The sequence below is a fragment of the Grampus griseus genome, assembly GCF_964374135.1.
Source record: "Grampus griseus genome assembly, chromosome: 11".
Taxonomy (NCBI): Eukaryota; Metazoa; Chordata; class Mammalia; order Artiodactyla; family Delphinidae; genus Grampus; species Grampus griseus.
In genome coordinates, this window is record NC_139005.1 from 27,712,500 (window position 1) to 27,733,655 (window position 21,156).

At 35.4% G+C, this 21,156-nt stretch overlaps 1 protein-coding gene across 1 annotated transcript in view; it reads right to left on the bottom strand.

The window, feature by feature from the left end:
• CPNE8 (copine 8) overlaps positions 1–21,156 on the bottom strand; it is a 211,403-nt gene that overhangs the window by 166,253 nt on the left and 23,994 nt on the right. Inside the window, exon 2 of the mRNA XM_082666811.1 lies at positions 4,533–4,596. The gene's annotated coding sequence lies outside the window, so the exon portion shown is untranslated. The remainder of the gene's footprint in view (positions 1–4,532; positions 4,597–21,156) is intronic.

Below are 21,156 nucleotides of genomic sequence, written 5' to 3' on the forward strand. Positions count from 1 at the left end.
CGTCATCTAGAATGGTGAATCCTTTCCAGAAGGTTTTCAATTGACGTTGCCCAGATCCATCAGAGGAATCACTATCTGTGGCAGCTGTGGCTTTAGGAAATGTATTATTTCTTAAATAACAAGACTTGAAAGTCGAATTTACTCCCTGAGCCTCGGGTTGAAGAATGAGTGTTGTGTTAGCAAGCATGAAAGCAACATCAATCTTGTACATCTCCATCAGAGCTCTTGTGTGACCAGGTGCATTGTCAATGAGCAATAATATTTTTGTTTTTGTTTTGTTTTGTGTTTTTAACTTATTTTTGTATTGGAGTATAATTGCTTTGCAATGTTGTGTTAGTTTCTGCTGTACAATAAAGTGAATCAACTATATGTATACCTATATCCTGTCATTCTTGGACCTCCCTCCCACCCCCCACCCCCATCCCACCCATCTAGGTCGTCACAGAGCACTGAGCTGAGCTTCCTGTGCTTTACAGCATGTTCTCTCTAGCTATCTATTTTAAACATGGTAGTGCATATATGTCAATCCTAGTCTCCCAATTGGTCCCATCCTCCCCTTCCCCCCATGTCCACATGTCTGTTCTCTACGTCTATGTCTCTGTTCCTGCCCTGCAAATAGGTTCAGCTGTACCATTTTTCTAGATTCCACATATATGTGTTAATATACGATATTTGGGGTTTTTTTCTGGCTTACTTCACTCTGTATGACAGACTCTAGGTCCATCTATGTCTCTACAAATGACCTGATTTAATTCCTTTTTATGGCTGAGTAATATTCCATTGTATATATGTGCTGCATCTTCTTTACCCATTCATCTGTTGTTGGACATTTAGGTTTTTTCCATGTCCTGGCTATTGTAAATAGTGCTGCAGTGAACACTGGGGTAGATGTCTCTATTTGAATTATGGTTTTCTCAGAGTATATGCCCAGTAGTGGGATTGCTGGGTCATATGGTAGTTCTATTTTTAGTTTTCTAAGGAATCTCCATACTGTTCTTCATAGTGGCTGTATCAATTTACATTCTCACCAACAGTGCAGGAGGGTTCCCTTTTCTCCACACCCTCTCCAGCATTTATTACTTCTAGATTTTTTGATGATGACCATCTGACCGGTGTAATACCTCATTGTAGTTTTGATTTGCATTTCTCTAATAATAATCAGTGATGAGCATCCTTTCATGTTCCTCTTGGCCATCTGTATGTCTTCTTTGGTGAAATGTCTATTTAGGTCTTCCACCTAATTTTTAATTGGGTTGTTTGTTTTTTTGATATTGAGCTCCACGAGCTGTTTGTATATTTTGGAGATTAATCCTTTGTCTGTTGCTTTGTTTGTAAATATTTTCTCCCACTCTGAGGGTTGCCTTTTCGTCTTGTTTATGGTTTCCTTTTCTGTGCAAAAGCTTTTAAGTTTAATTAGGTCCCTTTTGTTTTTGTTTTTATTTTCATTACTCTAGGAGGTGGGTCAAAAAAGATCTCGCTGTGGTTTATGTCAAAGAGTGATTTTCCTCTAAGTGTTTTATAGTGTCCGGTCTTACATTTAGGTCTTTAATCCATTTCGAGTTTATTTTTGTGTATGCTGTTAGGCAGTGTTCTAATTTCTTTCTTTTACATGTAGCTGTCCACTTTTCTCAGCACTGCTTATTAAAGAGGCTGTCTTTTCTCCATTGTATGTTCTTGCCTCCTTTGTCATAAATTAGGTGACCATATGTGCGTGGGCTTATCTCTGGACTTTCTATCCTGTACCATTGATCTATATTTCTGTTACTGTGCCAGTACCATACAGTCTTGTTTACTGTAGCTTTGTAGTAATATTTTGAAAGGAATCATTTTTCTCTGAGCAGTAGGTCTCACCAGTGGGCTTAAAATATTCAGTAAACCATGCTGTAAACATGTGATATAATCCAGGCTTTGTTGTTCCATTTATACAGCACAGGCAGAGCAAATTTAACATAATTCTCAGCAGCCCAAGGATTTTCTAAATGGTAAATAAACATTGGCTCTGATTTCTCCTCTCTAGCCATGAAAGTCCTAGATTGTGTCTCCTTCCAATATAAGGCTATTTCATGTACATTTAAAACCTGTTATCTAGTGCAGTGATCTTCACTAATTATCTTAGTTGGCACATCTGGATAACTTGCTGCAACTTCTCTATATATAAGCACCTGCTGATTCACCTGTACTACTTTTATGTTATGGACAGAGTTTCTTTCCTTAAACCTCATGAACCAACCTCTGCTAGCTTTGAACTTTTCTTCTGCAGCTTCCTCACCTCTCTTAGCCTTCATAGGATTTAAGAGAGCTAGGGCCCTCCTCTGGATTAGGCTTTGGCTTAAGGGAATGTTGTGGCTGGTTTGATCTTCTATCCAGACCATTACAACTTTCTCCATATCAGCAATAAGGATGTTTTGCTTTCTTATCATATGTGTGTCCACTGGAGTAGAATGTGAAATTTTCTTCAAGAACTTTTCCTTTGCCTTCACAACCTTGACTAACTGTTTGGCCCAAGAGGCCTAGCTTTCAGCCTATCTCAGCTTGGCTTTTGACATGCCTTTCTCAGTAAGCTTAATCATTTCTAGCTTTTGATTTAAAGTGAGAGATGTGTGAATATTCCTTTCACTTAAATGCTTAGAGGCCATTGTAGAGATATTAATTGGCTTAATTTCTATATTGCTGCATTTCAGAGGATAAGGATGTCTGAGCAGAGGGAAAGAGACAGGGGAATGGCCAGTTGGTGGAACAGTCAGCACACACACATTTATTAATTTTGTGGTGCCCAAACACAATTGCAATAGTAACATGAAAGATCACTGATCACAGATCACCATAACAAATGTAATAATAATGAAAAAATTTGATAGTGTACAAAAATTAGCAAAATGTGACACAAAGACTAGAAGTGAGCAATGCTGTTGGAAAAATGGTGCTGATAGGCTTCTTCACCAGAGGGCTGCCACAGGCCTTCAATTTGTAAAACATGCAATATATGTGAAGCACAATAAAATGAGGTATGCCTGTATAAAGACTTTTAGCTGTTGACAAATGCAGAAATTAAAGCTCCAAAAAATTTCACTCAGCTGAATAGTGAAAGAGATAATACTGAAATTTAGGTGTCCTGATTCCAAAGTTTATGCTCAAGCTAACAAATGGTAATGTGTTTTCAAGAAAATAAGTGTCAATTTGTATAATGTCAAATTGAAATAAAATTACTTCATTCCAACTTCTAAGTGATAATGTATGATATTTTTAAAGTACCATAAAATGCACATTTAAAAGGCATTGTCTGAAGTTAACTATGATCATTGCTTTGAACACACTTGTCTCTTCTACGATACTAGCATAATAATATTATTTCAATGATTATTTTAATTATGTTGATTATCAGTGTCTGTAGCTAAGAATCAGGACGTAGCATACATAAGTGAAGTTAGATCAAGATTCTAAACAATTTAAAAATATTAGATATATAATTTCTAAGTGTGAGAAATATGTAAATAATATTAATATGATTAATAAGTAATATTAAAAGATAATTCCAGATGTTTTTAAAACTTCATTATTATAAAGAACGGTGAAAATGCCTCTGGATCACTAAGTAACATATTCTACTTCATTTGCATGGAAGCTTTACAATTTTCTTGTTCCTCCAGGCAAAACAACAGAATGAAAGCAGAAGATGTTTAAGATGCAGCCTGGCAATACTCAATCTATGACCTTGATATCTTGGTTCTATTTGGAATTAGAACTCATAATAATTTCTTCATTAGCATATGTATACAAAATAATCTTAATATCAAGATTTTGACAGAATAGCATGTTAATGTCACAATAAAGAACATGCATCTTACTGACCCTGAACTTCTTTTTCTCTTTCCTTCCTCATTATACAAACACAGATTACCATATACATATACAAATTCAGAGGCGAGAAGTATGAAAGATGATTAGATCACCAAATCACAACTAAAAATAGCAGTTTTCTAAGATTAATGAATATGCACTCTATGTCACTATACTTTTAGCTGGAGTGGTAGCTGGTTATTTCTACAAATGTGAGCTTCCCAAGCTAAGAAAACATGAGACCATATATGAATATTGAATTTATTCAATTAGAAATACAGAAAAACAAGTATGTTACACAAAATGGTTACAGTCAAGTGACTAGAAATATTCCTTCAGGATCACACATAAAATCTTCAAATTTTTGCAAGAACTGAATTGGTTGATACAATTGACAATTCCTTATATTAATGTCGCCCCAAATGATATTACCATTAGGTTTTATTTTAATAATTTCTATTCATTAAAAAGACTGTTAAAATAAATGATTATCCTATTTGGACTATAGAATGTAGTCTCTCTGGTTAAAGTACTAAGTATCTAAAATGATATTTTACGAATTTAGAATTATATAATGTAGTTTTAATTATCTTTTGCTAAAACTACTCAAGAAAAATCATTTAAGTATAGTTTGAGAATTATCATTTCACAGAAGTATTGGAAATACTTTTTCATTCAAAGAAATATTTACTTACTCTGCAACAGTTTAATTCCTCTGCTGTGAGGATGATTGTACCACATTTCTTCCCTGGAATTCCTCTAAAACAACAAAAAGCATACTTAAATACAATGATATTTTATATTAATAGTATATAATATAAATGAATATTAAATATATATTTTATTTTTATATAACCAAACAAAAAGCATACTAATAGGTGGGCTCTAACAAAATATATTCCTAGTTTCAAATTTGAGTTTATCCTATAGATCCACATTTATTGATAAAGCTAAACTTTGAGCACTTTCAACATGTCAGTCCTTTGCCCAAGAATCTTCAATAGCTTCACACTGTCTATCATATATAATTAATATAATATAATGTAGTATCTATAATATAAAATATTCTCCCATGACTTCTAAGATTTCTATTATGTGATTAAAACGTATTCTTAATCTTGGTTTTCAATATTTCTTTCTTCTTTCATCAACATGGTTATTTATTTGGGCTTATTTTTGCTCTGTGCCAATTCCCACACCTTGGCATACCATAGTGTGTTAAACTCTTCCCTATTCTGCCCCAAACTTTCTACATCCCCAGAGGAAGTTTTACTTGTTCCAGGAACTCTTATCCCAGTCAACCTTACACAAAACTTGGCCTTTTCTGTGCTCCTATTGACATTAAAGTCAGTACCACAGGTTTAGCATTTAATTATTACTAAATTGTTACAAGCACATATTTTTTACCCTTCTTTCCCCAAGTTGATTATAAGCTCTATAAGAGCAAAATTCATGTTATAAACCTCTTGTAAACCGACAGATTTAAATATCTATACATAACAGGCACTCAATATATTAGGAAAACATATAATACGTAAGCAAAATTAAGCAAAGCAAAACTTCCACCCAATTTTCTTTCTAAACGTCTATGCAATATTTATGCTCATATAGCTTCCAGCTGACACCAAGAGCAAAGTGCACTAGGATAATGCAAGGTATGTGCATGGTTTCCTGCTTTACCTGAGGGAATACAGAGACAAGTCCAAGAGAAGCTTCCAAAGAGTAATCCTAATGCTCTAAAGGTATACTTCATGCTTCTTTTGTCCTATCACTAATCATAGCTCAGACTCTTCTGTTTTTCCTAGGAACTACAAATTGTGGAATTAGAGCCAAACAAGTGTTTTTGTCCTCAAGAATATGATTCAACTCCAATAATCTATGCCAGTTTGTATGTGACATTTTCTCCAGGTCTTTATGACTAAGAGATCAATTAATTTATCTTTGCATGTTTTTTTCATAGAATATTAAACACATCTTTTTTTAATGCAAGACAAAATTTAATAAGTGGATAAGCATTTAGTAGACTTGTCACAATAAAAAAGAAGATTCTTACTGAAATAAAAATGGGGTGCAATTTTACATGTCTTAAGTTGTCAGTCATTGAAAGAGATGACGCTCTCCAGTACCGGTTGTGTTGGGAGAACTTGCATATGCACCAACTGCAGGTGGCAATGCAGATAATAACTGTCATTTGAAGAAAATACATACATCATTTTTAGCATCCCTCCATTGTCAGTAATCAGTTAATTTTTCTAATCCAGCTGTACTTTTTCCTTCTTTTTTTCTATTTGTGAATCACAAGATTTACACTCTCAGCATTACAGCAAGCTAAAACACCCTGACTGAGCATCTACCTGAAAATAATTTAAAATACTGAATAAAATTTGCAAAAAGTATTTATAAATGCTCCGATAACCTGGCAAGAAAAGTAAGAACCAATTAGAAACTGAAGATGGAAAGCCAGAAAGACAAACAGAGGTAAACCCTGGAGAGTTTAATCTTGGGCTTTTTTTTTAATAGGTTTTTATTGGAGTATAATTGCTTCACAATACTGCATTAGTTTCTGTTGTACAACAAAGTGAATCAGCCATATGGATACATATATCCTCATAACCCCTCCCACTTGAGCCTCCCTCCCACCATCCCTATCCCACATCTCTAGGTCATTGCAAAGCACCAAGCTGATCTCCCTGTGCTATGCTGCTGCTTCCCACTAGCTAACCATTCTACCTTCAGTAGTGTATATATGTCAATGCTACTCTCACTTCACTGCAGCTTCCCCCTCCACCTACTGTGTTCCCAAGTTCTTTCTCTATGTCTACATCTTTATTCCTGCCCTGCCACTAGGTTCATCAGTACCATTTTTTTGGTTTGTTTTTTAGATTCTATATATATATGTGTTAGCATACGGTACTTGTTTTTCTCTTTCTGACTTCACTCTGTATGACAGACTCCAGGTCCATCCACCTCACTACAAACAACTCAGTTTTGTTTCTTTTTATGGCTGAGTAATATTCCATTGCATATATGTGCCACGTCTTCATTATCCATTCATCTGTCTGTCAATGGACATTTAGGTTGGTTCCATGTCCTGGCTATTGTAAATAGAGCTGCAGTGAACATTGTGGTACATGTCCCTCTTTGAATTATGGTTTTCTCATGGTATTTGCCCAGTAGTGGGATTGCTGGATCATATGGTAGTTCTAATTTTAGCTTTTTAAGGAACTTCCATACTGTTCTCCATAATGGTTGTATTAATTTATGGCTCCTTAGAGCATAAAGATGAGAGACCAAAAAAAAAAAAAATGTGAGGGAGTACTCACAAGGTGGAGAATTCAATAAATAAACAACTAATAGCATAAAGCTTAGATCACAATGACTATATTGCCTGAATGTAGCATAAATTAGATATAAACATTTACTTTGGAGGGACCCACAAAATAAATCCATGCCTTAAAATGTGGTGATTAATGAAAGAGAAAAAAATGTATCCTAATAATAGAGAACCTTAACCAGGCTTGCTGCCTTAATTTTAACTACCTAGGCAATTACAAACTTCAAACCAAGAATTCAGCTTAATTCAAGTGATCACAGTTAGTTGGTAAGTACAAAATCTCTCTGGAAGAATTTGCCTTCAAACTAAATCTCAAAATACTATCACATTAAAAGTTTAAAAATATGTATGAGCTTATTCTAAAATATCTCAAAACCCTAAAGAAAAAATGTACCATGTTTTAAAGTCTCCGGAAAAAGCAGGCTGCAGAATCTAACACAGACGTAGAACCCTAAAAATATTATGCATAATATACACAATGTAAGTATGCATAATATACATAATATATAGAGAAGAATGGAAATATGAGGAACTAGCAAAGAACTATAAAATAATCAAGAATATATGGAGAAAAAAATAGGACTTCTAGAAATAATGTAGAGACTGTAGATGGATTTAACAGTAGATTATACACAGCAGAAGAATTAGTGAACTGAAAGATGGATATAAAGAATTTATCACTAATGCAGCATGGAGAGGCTGATATGGGAAAAATTGCAAAGAGGTTTAGTGACATGGAGGGAAAAGGTAAAAGTTTTAATGTACATCTAAGCAGAGGTCCAGAAGGAGAAGAAAAAATGAATAGAGGAGATGCAATATTTGAAGAGAGAATGGCCAGGAAACTGCTAGAACTGTTGAGAAACATCAATTTCCAGATTCAAAAAGTCCAATGAATTTCAAGCAGCATAAATAAAAGTACATTTATACCTACACACATATTAAGGACATGTCAAAACACCAGAGCTAAAACGGCATATTTTCAAAGCAGCCAGAGAGAAAAGACAGATGACCTACAAAGAAAAGAATGTTAAATTAAGAGCTGACTACTCAGAAGGAACATTGGAAGCTATAAGACAATTGAAAAAATATCTTGAATGATTTTGAAAGAAAATAACTATCACTCTAGGATTTTATATAGTATATCTCTTTTAAGAACAAGTATGAACTACAGGTATTTTTAAACAAAATAGAATTGAGTGAATTTACAGCCAAGCACATTTTCTTGAGGAATTTCTAAAGGATGGACTTCAAACTTAACGAAGAATGATCAAACATGAGATGAATGAAGAAACAATAAGGGAAGTGGTAAATATGAAAAACCTTAATAAATATTGACTTAAAATCTTAATGAATATTATTGATAAGAAAATCAATAATAGTAATGTTATAAACTAAAATAAAAAATACAAATAATAATGATAGCATTGATCAGGAGGGTGAGAATTTAAGTTAAAATCTTAAAGATTTTAAGGAAGAAAGTAAAAGAGTCTTTAAAGTAAATAGAATTTGATAAATTAGGTAAATTTAGAAATTCCTAGGAAACTACAATTTTTAAGGACTTTGTAATCTAAAGGTTAGAAAAGAAAGACTGTGAAATGGTGTTTTAAAAATATAACCAATTCAAAAGAAACTAAAGAAAAAAAAGTGTGAAGCACATGAGAAGCACTAAATAAGTGATCGAAATAAATCCAGAGCAACAGTTACAAAAGTACATGTTAATGAACTAAACGCTACAGATTAGAAACAAAGACTGTCATTCTGTATAAAAAATAAAATTCATACATAGCTATTTACAACAGACATTAGAATTTAAGAATTTAGAATATTCAAAAGAAAAGAATGGAAAGATACACTAAAGGAAAAAAAAAAAAACTAACCCTAATGAAAACCAGTGTACCTACATTAATAGCAAACATGTAAATTTTAAATTTAAAAAAGACTGCCAGAAATCATTACTGTGTAATAATAAAAGGTTCAATTAATTAGGAAGATACAATAATCTCAATACTATATGCATCTAACATTGTAGTTCCAAAATATATAAAGAACTAACCATACAACAAAAGGACAGATACATCATTATGTTGAGCAATTTTAACCTGGTAAGTACCACATTGGTCAGTGATCAATGTTAACAATCACCAGTGATAAGTCACATTGATATCATGTACCACTGATATGATGTAATAAGAAGGGCATTTCACCACTGTAGTCTTCCCCTCCAAACCTGTAACACCAATCTAAGCATGAGAAAAATATCAAACAACCCCAATTTGAAGAACGTTCTACAAAATATCTGACTAGTACTTCTCAAAACGGCCAAAGTCATCCAAATCATGGAAGGACTTAAAAATTGTCACATAACAGGATACTAGAAGATAGGATGACTAAATGCAAAGAGGTATCCTGAAGTGAATTCTGATATAGAAAAATGACAGTAGTGGAAAAACAAGTGAAATTCAAGTAAAGTCTGTAGTTTAGTAGTTGTATCAACATTGTTATCCTAGTTTTTTCAAATATACCATGTTAACCTAAGATATTAATGTTAGAGGAAACTGGGTGAGGGATATACAAAATTCTCTGTAGGATTTTCACAATTTTTCTGTAAATCTAAAGTTCTTATTAAAAACAAGGCAAGGCATAAAAAGACAAAGACAAGCTGAGTAACTATTCTAGGTTAAAAGAGACTAAAAATTAGGACAACTAAATTCAATGTAAAATTTTTGATTAAGTTTTAGACTGGGGATATAGAGCTATAAAAATTGGGACAACTTTTGAAATTTGAATATGGAGTGTGGATTAGATAACTTCATTGTAAAGTTTCCTAATTTTGATTATCATATTGTGATTCTGTAAGAGAACACCCTTATTAAGAAATACACATTCACTTTGTTTATGGTTTCCTTTGCTGTTCAAAAGCTTTAAAGTTTAATTAGGTCCCATTTGTTTACTTTTATTTTCATTACTCTAGGACAGGGGTCTCCGACCCCCAGGCTGTGGGTTGGTACTGGCCCGTGGCCTGTTAGGAACCAGGCCCCACAGCAAGGGGAGAGTAGTGGGTGAGAGACTGAAGCTTCATCTGCCCTACCCATCACTCCCCATTGCTTGCATTAGAGCCTGAACCATCACCCCCACTGTCCGTGGAAAAACTGTCTTCCAGGAAACCGGCACCTGGTGCCAAAAAGGTTGGGGATGGCTGCTCTAAGAGGTGTATCAAAGAAAGAAAATGAAGTGACTGACAAGAGATTAATCTCCAAATATACAAACAGCTCATGCAGCTCAATATCAAATAAACAAACAGCCCAATCAAAATTGGGTGGAGGGGCTTCCCTGGTGGCGCAGTGGTTGAGAGTCCGCCTGCTGATGCAGGGGACACGGGTTCGTGCCCTGGTCCGGGAAGATCCCACATGCCTCGGAGCAGCTAGGCCTGTGAGCCATGGCCACTGAGTCTGCGCGTCCGGAGCCTGTGCTCCACAACGGGAGAGGCCACAACAGTGAGAGGCTCGCATACAGAAAAAAAAAAAAAAAAATTGGGTGGAAGATCTACACATTTCTGCAAAGAAGACATACAGATGGCCAAAAAGCACATGAAAAGATGCTCTACATCACTAATTATTAGAGAAATGCAAATCAAAATTACAGTTAGGTATCACCTCACACCAGTTAGAATGGCCACCACCAAAAAATCTATAAACAATAAATGCTAGAGAGGGTGTGGAGAAAAGGAAACCCTCTTACACTGTTGGTAGGAATGCAAATTGGTAGAGTCACTATGGAGAACAGTATGGAGGGTCCTTAAAAAAGTAAAAATAGAGCTACCATATGATCCAACAATCCCAGTCCTTGGGCATACATCTGGAGAAGACCATAATTTGAAAAGATACATGCACCCCAATGTTCATTGCAGGACTATTTACAATAGCCAAGACATGGAAGCAACCTAAATGTCCATCAATGGATGAGTGGATAAAGAAGGTGTGGTACATATATACAGTGGAATATTAGCCATAAAAAAAGAATGAAATAATGCCATTTGTAGCACCATGGATGGACCTACAGGTTGTCATACTGAGTGAAGTAGGTCAGACAAAGACAAATATCATAATATCACCTATATGTGGAATATAAAAAATGGTACAAATGGACTTATTTATAAAACAGAAATAGAGTCAAATATGTAGAAAAAAGCATATGGTTACGAAGGGGGAAAAAGGGGGGAGGGATAAATTGGTAGATTGGGATTGACATATGCACACTACTGTATATATAACACAACTATTAAGAACCTGCTGTATAGCACAGGGAACTCTACTCAATACTCTGTAATAGAAATGTATATGGGAAAAGAATCTAAAAAAGAGTGGAGATTATATATATATATATATATATATATATATATATATATATATATATTTAACTGATTCACTTTGCTGTACAGCAGAAACTAACACAATGTTGTAAATCAACTATACTCCAATAAAAATTAATGTTAAAAAAAGAAATACACACTCAAGTATGTAGAGGAAAGGGGGCACAATGTCTCTGACAACGTTTCCAAATTACTCTCAGATGGTTCTGAAAAAAATATAAAACTGGAATATGAGAGTGGTGGATGAGAGGGAGGGAAGTGGGAAAAAAATGATAAAGCAATATGACAAAGTTAACATCTGTTGAAAGTAAACATTCTGGGTAAAGGGCATAAAAGAGTTTCTGGTAATAATCTAGAAAATATTCTGTACAATTGAAATTATATCAAAATAGAAATTTACCCCTCAAACCAATTTTGAAAAGTTTCCTATAATTGTATTCTCCTATTTTTGTGGCACAGAGAAAGAATAATAGAACCCATCCCCCAAACAAAGATATTATTCGAGTATTATTAGAAATGAGTAATCCTTTCCAGAACTGAGCACATGAAGAAAAAATGGCCTCTGAGAGACTGGGTGGTTTGTTTTGGTTTGATTTGGTTTGTTTTGCCTTTTGTTGATTGTTACAGTTGAGTTTTTTCCTAACTGTAATATTTTTACATATCTCTTACTACTTCTCAATTACCACTTCTCCACTGCCTTTAGTAACTTCATATTTTTACACTGTTGCTCGGCTTACTGCAGTTTTCTTATTCCTAACTGATCTCAGGCTGCTATGCCCTTAATTTATGCACTCCATTAATAGAAATTGATCTGATTATGAATTCCAATCATGAAGCCTTCCATTTTCTAGTGGCTCTATATAGGTCCTACAATAATTTCAAACATTAATTACAACACAATAATCATCATAAAATGCAGCCACTGTTAAGTCTCTTATTTCATCTTTTCTGCGACTTATCAATAGGGCCACCCTTTTAGATCCTGAAATCATAACAGATGTTTTATTTCACTCTGACTTCACCTGTAAAACTCACTCTACCAACAAGTCAAGGACCATCTTTCGTCTCAGTGATTTCTACTTTTTTTTTTTTGCAGGGGAGGGAGTGCCACATGGCTTCTGGGATCTTACTTCCCTCACCACGGATTAAACCCCCACCCTCAGCAGTGAAAGAGCATAGTCCTAACCACTAGACTGCCATGGAATTCCCTCAAAATTTGTTTTAACTTATGGAACATTTACTAAGATTGACCACATACTATGTCATAGAACATTTAGTAAAATACATCACATTTATCAACAAAAATATTTGAGTCTGAGATTAATGACAAAAGGCAATTTTTACAACATTTCTGAAACCTCAATTATCAAAAAAAAAGAAATAATAGGATATTTAGAATTGCACAATAATAAAGATAACACCTTTACTAATCAGATGGTATTAGTTTAGTATTTTGTATGCAAATATATGAACAAAATGGTATTAAACAAAAATCCAGCAGTGTAATAAAAAAGATAATATATCAATACAATAATAGTAGGAAACGTCAATACTCTACTTTCACAATATAGAACTGAACAGAAGATCAATAAAGAAATAGAGGACCTGAACAATACTACAGACCAACTGCACCTAACAGACATTTACAGCACAGTCCACCCAGCAACCACAGAACACACATTCTTCTCAAGTGTACACAGAACATTCTCCAGGAGAGGCCACATGTTAAACCACAAAACAAATCTTAACAAATTTAAGAAGCTTGAAATTCTATAAAGTATATTTTCCAATAACACTGGAAAAAACTTAGAAATAACTAGTGGAAGGAAAATTAGCAAATACACAAATTATGTAGAAATTAAACAGCACACTCTTAAACAACCAATGGGTCAAAGAAAAAGTCACAAGAGAAATTAGAAAATACCTTGAAACAAATGAAAATGAAAACACAACATACCAAAACATATGGGATGCAGTGAAAGCAGTGCCAAGAGGGAAGTTTACAGTTGAAAATGCATGTATAAAAAAAAGTAAAAAAAGACTATAAATCAACAACCTAACTTTATACCTCAAAGAACTAAAAAAACAAAAACAAAAAACCCAAAAAAGCACAAGAAAAAAGTAAACTCAAAGCTAGCAGAAGGAAATAAATAATAAAGATTGGAGCAGAAATAAAGGAAACAGAGAATATAAAAATACCAAAAATTCAATAAAAGAGTTGACTTTTTAAAGAGATCAACAAAATTGAAAAGCCCTTCATGAGACTAAGAAAAAAAGAGAAAACTCAAATAAATAAAATCAGAAACAAAAGAAGGGCCATTACAACAAATGCCACAGATATAAAAAAAGATTTTAAGAGAATACTATGAATAATTTTAGGCCAACAAACTGGATAGCCCAGAATAAATGTATAAATTCCTAGAAACACATGATTTGCCAAGACTGAATCATGAAGAAATGCAAAATCTGAACAGACCAATAACTAGTAAGGAGACTAAATCAGTAACCAAACACCTGTCAGCAAAAAAAGGCCTAGGATCAAATGGCTTCACTGAAGAATTCTCTCAAACATTTAAAGATGAATTAACATTAATTTTCCTAAAACTCTTCCAATAAATTGAAAAGGGTTTTGGGGGGGGCATTTCCAAGTTCATTCTATAAAGCCAGCATTATCCTGATACCAAAATCAGACAAAGACAACACAAGAAAACTACAGACCACTATCCCTGATGAATATTAATGCAAAAATCCTAAGCAAAACACAAGCAAACTGAATTCAACAGCACATCAATAGGATTATACACCATGACCAAGTGCGATTTATTCCTGGAATGCCAGGATGGCTCAGGCATTAAAATAAATTTAATATATCACAGTAATAGAATAAAAACAAAACCATGTGATTATCTCAATTGATGCAGAAAAAGCATTTGACAAGATTCAACACTCTTTCATGATAAAAACACTCAGCAAACTAGGAATAAAAGGTAATTACATCAACATAATAATAACCATTTATGAAAAGCACACAAGTAACTTCATACACAATGATAAAAGATTGAAAGCTTTTCCTCTAAGATCATGAAAAGGAAAGATACCCACCCTGGCTACCTCTATTCAACACCACAATGGAAGTTCTAGCCAGAGCAATTAGGGAAAAAAAAAAAAAAAGTAAAAGGTATCCAAATTGAAAAGGAAGAAGTAAAACTACTTCTGTTTGCAAATGACATAATCTTATATGCACAAAGCCCTAAAGAGTAGACATTAAAAAAAAATCTGTTAGAACTAATAAACAACTATAGCAAAGTTGCAGGATAAAAAGTCAACATAAAAATAAATTGCATTTAAAAAAAAAAGAAAAAACTAAGTTGTGTTTCTATATACTAATAATGAACAAACCAAAAAACAAATTAAGAAAAATTCAATTTACAATAGCATTAAAATAATTTAAAAATTAAGAATAAAAGTTACCAAGGAGGTGAAAGACTTTTACACTGAAAACTATAAAACATTGCTGGAAGAAATTAAGGAAGACACATAAACAGAAATATATTCTGTGTTCATGGCTTGCAAGAGACATGTTAAGATTTTCATACAACCAAAGCAATCTACAGATTCAACATAATCTCTATCAAAATCCCACTGGAAAATTTTTAAAGAAATAAACTGTAAAATTCATCCAAAAATTCATGAAATCTCAAGGGACTTCGAATAGCCAAAACAATTTTGAAAAAGAACAAAGTTAGAGGACTCACATTTCCTGATTCCAAAACATATTACAAAACTATAGTAATCAAAACAATATGGTACTGGCATAACAATTGACAAATAGGCATATGAAATACAACAGAAATCTGAGAAATAAACCCTAACATATATGGTCAAGTGATCTTCAAAAAGTATCCCAACCAATGACATTCAATGATGGAAGTACACTTTCTACAACAAATAGTGTGGGGAAAACTGTATAACCTCATAGAAAAGAATGAAGTTGGACCTTTATTTTACACCATGCATAAAAATCAACTCAAAATAGATTAAAGACTTAAACAAAAGGCCGAAAATTATAAAACATAGAGAAAAACATAGGGGAAAAACTTCATGACATTGGTCTTGACTGATTTCTTGGACATGACACAAAAGTACACCAAAAATAGACAAATGGGATTACATCAAACCTAAGAAGCTTTGTAACTCATAGAACATAATAAATAGAGTGAAAAAGGCAACCTATGGGATGGAATGATGTATTTGCAAATCATACATCTAATAAAGGATTAATATCCAGGGTATGTGATAAAGGTTAATATAAACAAGTCTACAACCCAATGGAAAAAAATAACATACCCTGATTCAAAAGGGGGAAAATGGAGAAGTGTGGCCAAGATGGCAGAGTAGGAAGACCCTGAGCTCACCTCCTCCCATGGGCACACCAAAATTACAACTATTTACAAAGCAACTATCTACGAGAATAACCTGATACTAGCAAAAATGATTTTCCACAACTAAAGATATAAAGAAAGAACCACAATAAGATGGATATGAAGGGCAAAGACACAGCATAGTCAAGACACATACATACCACTGTGCATGTGACTCGCAGATGGGAAAATAATCACAACTGCAGAGGTTCTTCCCAAGGAGTGAGTGGTCTAACCCCTACATAAGGCTCCCAACCCAGGGGTCGTACACTGGGAAGACAAGCTCCCAGAATGTCTGGCTTTGAAGGCCAACAGGGCTAGAATATGGGAGAGTCAGAGGGCTGTAGGAAACAAGAGACTCTTAAAGGGTAAGTGCAAAATCTCACAAGGTCCAAGTCCCAGCACAAAGGCAATAATTTGAAAGGAACCTAGGTCAGATCCATTTGCTGATCTTGGAGACCGTCCCAGAGAGGCAGCAGGCAAATGCAACTCACCCTGGGGACACAGACACTAGTAAGGAGATCAAGCATTTATAAAGTTAGTAAGAAGGTTAAAAAACAAAAGAAGTATAATCATCTATATCCACAAGAAGTAGTTAAAGGATACACAAAACAAAGTGATGTAAAATATGACTCCAAAAACATTAAACATGGGTGTGTGTGTGAAGGAGTAAATATGCAGATTTATTAGGACATGTTCAAACTTAAGAGGTTATCAACCTAAAATATCACATAGAGAGAGGGAGAAGGGGAGAGAGAGAGAGTTATACATGAACTTCATGGTAACTAAAAACCGAAAGATTATGATAAATACATACACAAATAACAGAAATGAATCCAAATATAACCTTAAGCATAGTCATCAAATCAGAAGGGAAGTGAGCAAAAGAAGAAGGAAGGAACAAAAAAAGGATAGAAACAACCAGAAAGCAAGAAACAAAATGGCAAGAGTTTCATACTTATCAGTAAATAACTTATTTATTTAAAATAAATAATTATTTAAAGTAATTATTTAAATAATTACTTTAAATGTGGGAGTGGCCAAGATGGCTAAGTATAAAGATGCTGAGCTCAAATCCTCCCATGGGTACATCAAGGTTGCAACAATTTGCAGAGTGGCTATTGATGAGAATGGCCAGAAGACTGGCAGAGGAGACCTTCTAAAACTAGAGATGTTGGGAGGGAACCACAGAGAAATGGGTGGGATGGTAAAGATGTGGTATTGTCAGGATCCATAGCCCCAGGTTGGCAAACCACAAAAGGGAGGATAATTGTAATCACAGAATTTCTCCTCAAGGAGCTAGTAAACCCCACATTGGGCTCTAGAGCCCAGGGTCCTGCATGGGAAGATGAGTCCCCAAAATGCTTTGATTTGAAGGCCAGTGAGGCTTGCTTTCAGGAGAGGTGGAGGGCTGGGGGAAACAGAGAATCCACTCTTGAGGGGCACATATAAGATCTCACATGCTCTGGGACCCTAGGCAGAAGGAGTAATTTCAAAGGAGCCTGGGTCAGACCCACCTGCTGATGTTGGAGAGCCTCCCAGAGAGGCAGGAGGCGGTAGGAGATCAACTTGAGGATATGAACACTAGTGACAGCCATTTTGGGGAGCTCATTCTACTGTGTAGACACTGGTGCTGGCAAGGACCATTTTGGAATCCTCCCTCAAGCTTCTTAGTGCTGGCACCTGGCTGGGCTACCAGCCTTTAGGCACCAGTACTGGGATGCCTTGGGGCAAGTAACTGCCCAGGCAGACACTCAGCAGCAGGCAGGCTGCATTAAGACCCTCCTGAGTCCACAGCCACCTTGGGATATGGCTCTGTCCATCAGAGGGTCTAAGGCTCATCCACAAACATCAGTGCACTGACCCTAGCCCTGGGAACCCCAGGGCCCTGTAAGCCAGAGACACTGGGAACCAACTCTGCCCACCAGTAGGCCAGCACTAGTCCTGGGACCAGCCTCACCCACCAGTGAGTAGGCACCAGACTCAGGATGCCCTGTGCCCCAGCCCCACTAACCAGTGTACTGAAATAACAATCCTGGATCCCTCCAGGGCCCTGCAGCCAAAGATGCTGTGACTCAGTTCTGCCCACCAGTGGAGTAGCATTTGCTGCAGGACCTGACATCACCCACCAGTGGGCAGGCACCAGCCCTGGGATTCTTGGCTCTCAGACCCAACCAGGAGCAGGAAGAAACAAGCCCTAGGACTACCAAAGCCATGTAACCTCCAGTACCAGGACACAGCCTATACACCAACAGGGGGGCACCAGCCCCGGGACACCATGGGCCCCAGCCTTGCTCACCAGCAGGACAACTCCAGCTCTGAGACCCCCAGACACCTGCAGTGAGAGAACAGAGAACCCGGCCCCACACACCTGTGAGTTGGAACTAGTCCCGGGAACCCCTGGGCTCCAGCACCACCCAAAACCAGGTCCATTAGGCCAAAACCAGCTCTGAGACACCTTGGACCCCTCAGCCAGTTGTCCCAGAATCAAGCCCCACTCACCAGCAGAACAACACCAGCTTGAGGGACCCCAGGCCCCACAGGCAGCCAAATCAGGAAATGGCCACACCCACCAGTGGGCCAAAAATAGCCCAGGGACCCTCCAGGGCCCAGCAACCTGCAGTCTTGTGACCCAGCAATACCAGCCAGTGGCTGGCAGCATCCACACAAGGCAGGGCCTGGCAATCAACCAGACCAGGGATCACCAACACCTACCAGACCACCCACAGTAATCAGTCTTCTACACCAGAAGGACCCACACAGACCAAATAATGGGCATCCCTAAAGCATATAGCTCTGGTGACCAGAGGGGAGAGAGTGATGCTGGGACACAAAGGACATGTACTATAAAAGGCCACATCTCCAAGGTTGGGAAAGGTAACCAACTTACTAGATACAAAAAATAAAACCATCAAATTAAACAAAACAAGGAATAGAGGAATATCTTCCAAATGAAGGAACAAGATAAAAACTCCAAAAGAAGAACTTAGTGAAGTAGAGATAGGCAATCTACCTTATAGAGTATTCAAGGTAATAATTGTAAAGATGTTCAAAGAACTAGGGAGAAGACTGGATGAACAGAGTGAGAATTTAGAAGTTTTAAACAAAGAGAAAATATAAAGAAGAGTCAAACAGAGATGAAGAAAACAATAACTGAAATAAAAAATACACTAGAAGTAATCAACAGTAGATTACATGATACAGAGGAATGGATCAGCAAACTGGAAGACGGAATAGTGGGAATAACAGATTAAAATAAAAACGAATTTAAAAATGAGAAAATGAGGATAGTTTAAGATACCTCTGAAACAACACTAAGCATACTAACATTCACAATATAGGAGTCCCAGAAGGAGAAGAGAGAAAGAAAGGGGCAGAGAACATATATGAAGACATACTAGCTGAAAACTTCTCTAACCTGGAAAAGGAAACAGATGTCCAGGAATAGGAAGCACAGAGTCTCAAACAGGATTAACACAAAAAGGACCACACTGAGATACACAGTAAATAAAATGGCAAAAATTAAAGATAAAGAGAGAATCTTAGGAGAAGCAAGGGAAAAGCAACAAGTTACTTACAAGGGAACTCCCATAGGCTATCAGCTAACTTTTCAGCAGAAACTCTGCAGGCCACAAGGGAGTGGCACACTATGTTTAAAGTGATGAACGGGAAAAACCTACGACCAAGAATACTCTACAGGGCAAGGCTTTCATTCAGATTTGATGGAGAGATCAAAAGTCTTACAGAGAAGCAAAAGCTAAAAGATTTCAGCACCACCACACCAGATTTACAAGAAATGTTAAGGGACTTCTCTAAGCGAAAAAGAAAAGGCCACAACTGGAAACATGAAAATTATGAAAGGAAAAATCTCATTGGCAAAGGGAAACATAGAGTAAAGGTTGTAAATCAGCTATGTACAAAACTAGTAGGAAGGTTAAAAGACAAACGTAGAAAAATCATCTTAACTGCAGCAAGTAGTTAAAGAGATAAAACAAAAAGATGTAAACTATGATGTCCAAAACAGTAAACTTTTGGCAGGGAGTAAAAATGCAGCCTTGTTAAAATGTGATTGAACTTAAGAGATCAGCAACTTAAAATTACCACATAAATATATAAATTACTGTGTACACTGTAGTGAATATAGTAAATAGCTATGTAATATCCTTGCATAGTGATATATCATAACTAGACTTTTCAAGGGGATCATTTTGAAATGTACAGAAATACCAAAAAACTATGTTGTATAACAGGAACTAACGTAATGTTGTAAGTCAGTTATACTTCAAAAACAAACAAATAAACTCATAGAAAAAGAGGTCAGAATTGTGGTTACCAGAGGTGAGGAATGAGGGAATGGGGACTTGAATGAAAGCAATCAAAACTTCCAGATACAGGATAAATAACTACTAGCGATTTAATATACAATGTGATGAATATAATTAACACTGTTCTATGTTATATATGAAACTTGTTAAGAGAGAAAATCCTGAGTTCTTATCACAATAAAAACATTATTTTTTCCATTTCTTTAATTTTATATCTATAATGATGTGGATATTCATGAAATTTATTGCGATAATCATTTCATGATGTATATAAGTCAAATCATTATGCTGTACACCTTAAACTTATATAGTGCTGTATGTCAATTATATCTCAATAAAACTGGAAGAAAAAATAATTAAATTAAATTGAAATGGACTGAATGCTCCCATCAAAAGACAGAGTGGCTGAATGGATTAAAAAAACCCATATATATATATATATATATATATATATATATATATATACTACCTACAAGAGACTCACTTCAGATCCAAACACATAGAGATTGAAAGTGATGGAATGGAAATAGGTATTCCATGCAAATGGACATTAAAAAAAAAGCTGGAGTTAAATACTTATATCAGACAAAATAGAATTTAAAACAAAACAGTAACAAGAGACAAAGAAAGATATTACATAATGATAAAGAAATAAATACATCAAGAAGATATAATAATTGGAAATATATATGCACCAAACATAGGAGCATCTACATACAATAAACAAATATTAACAGACATAAAGGGAAAAACTGCAAGTAACACAATGATGGTAGGGGACTTTAACACCCCACTTACAATAATGGAAAGAAAATCCAGATAGAAAATGAAAAAGGAAATATTATCCTTAAATGACACACCGGACCCAAT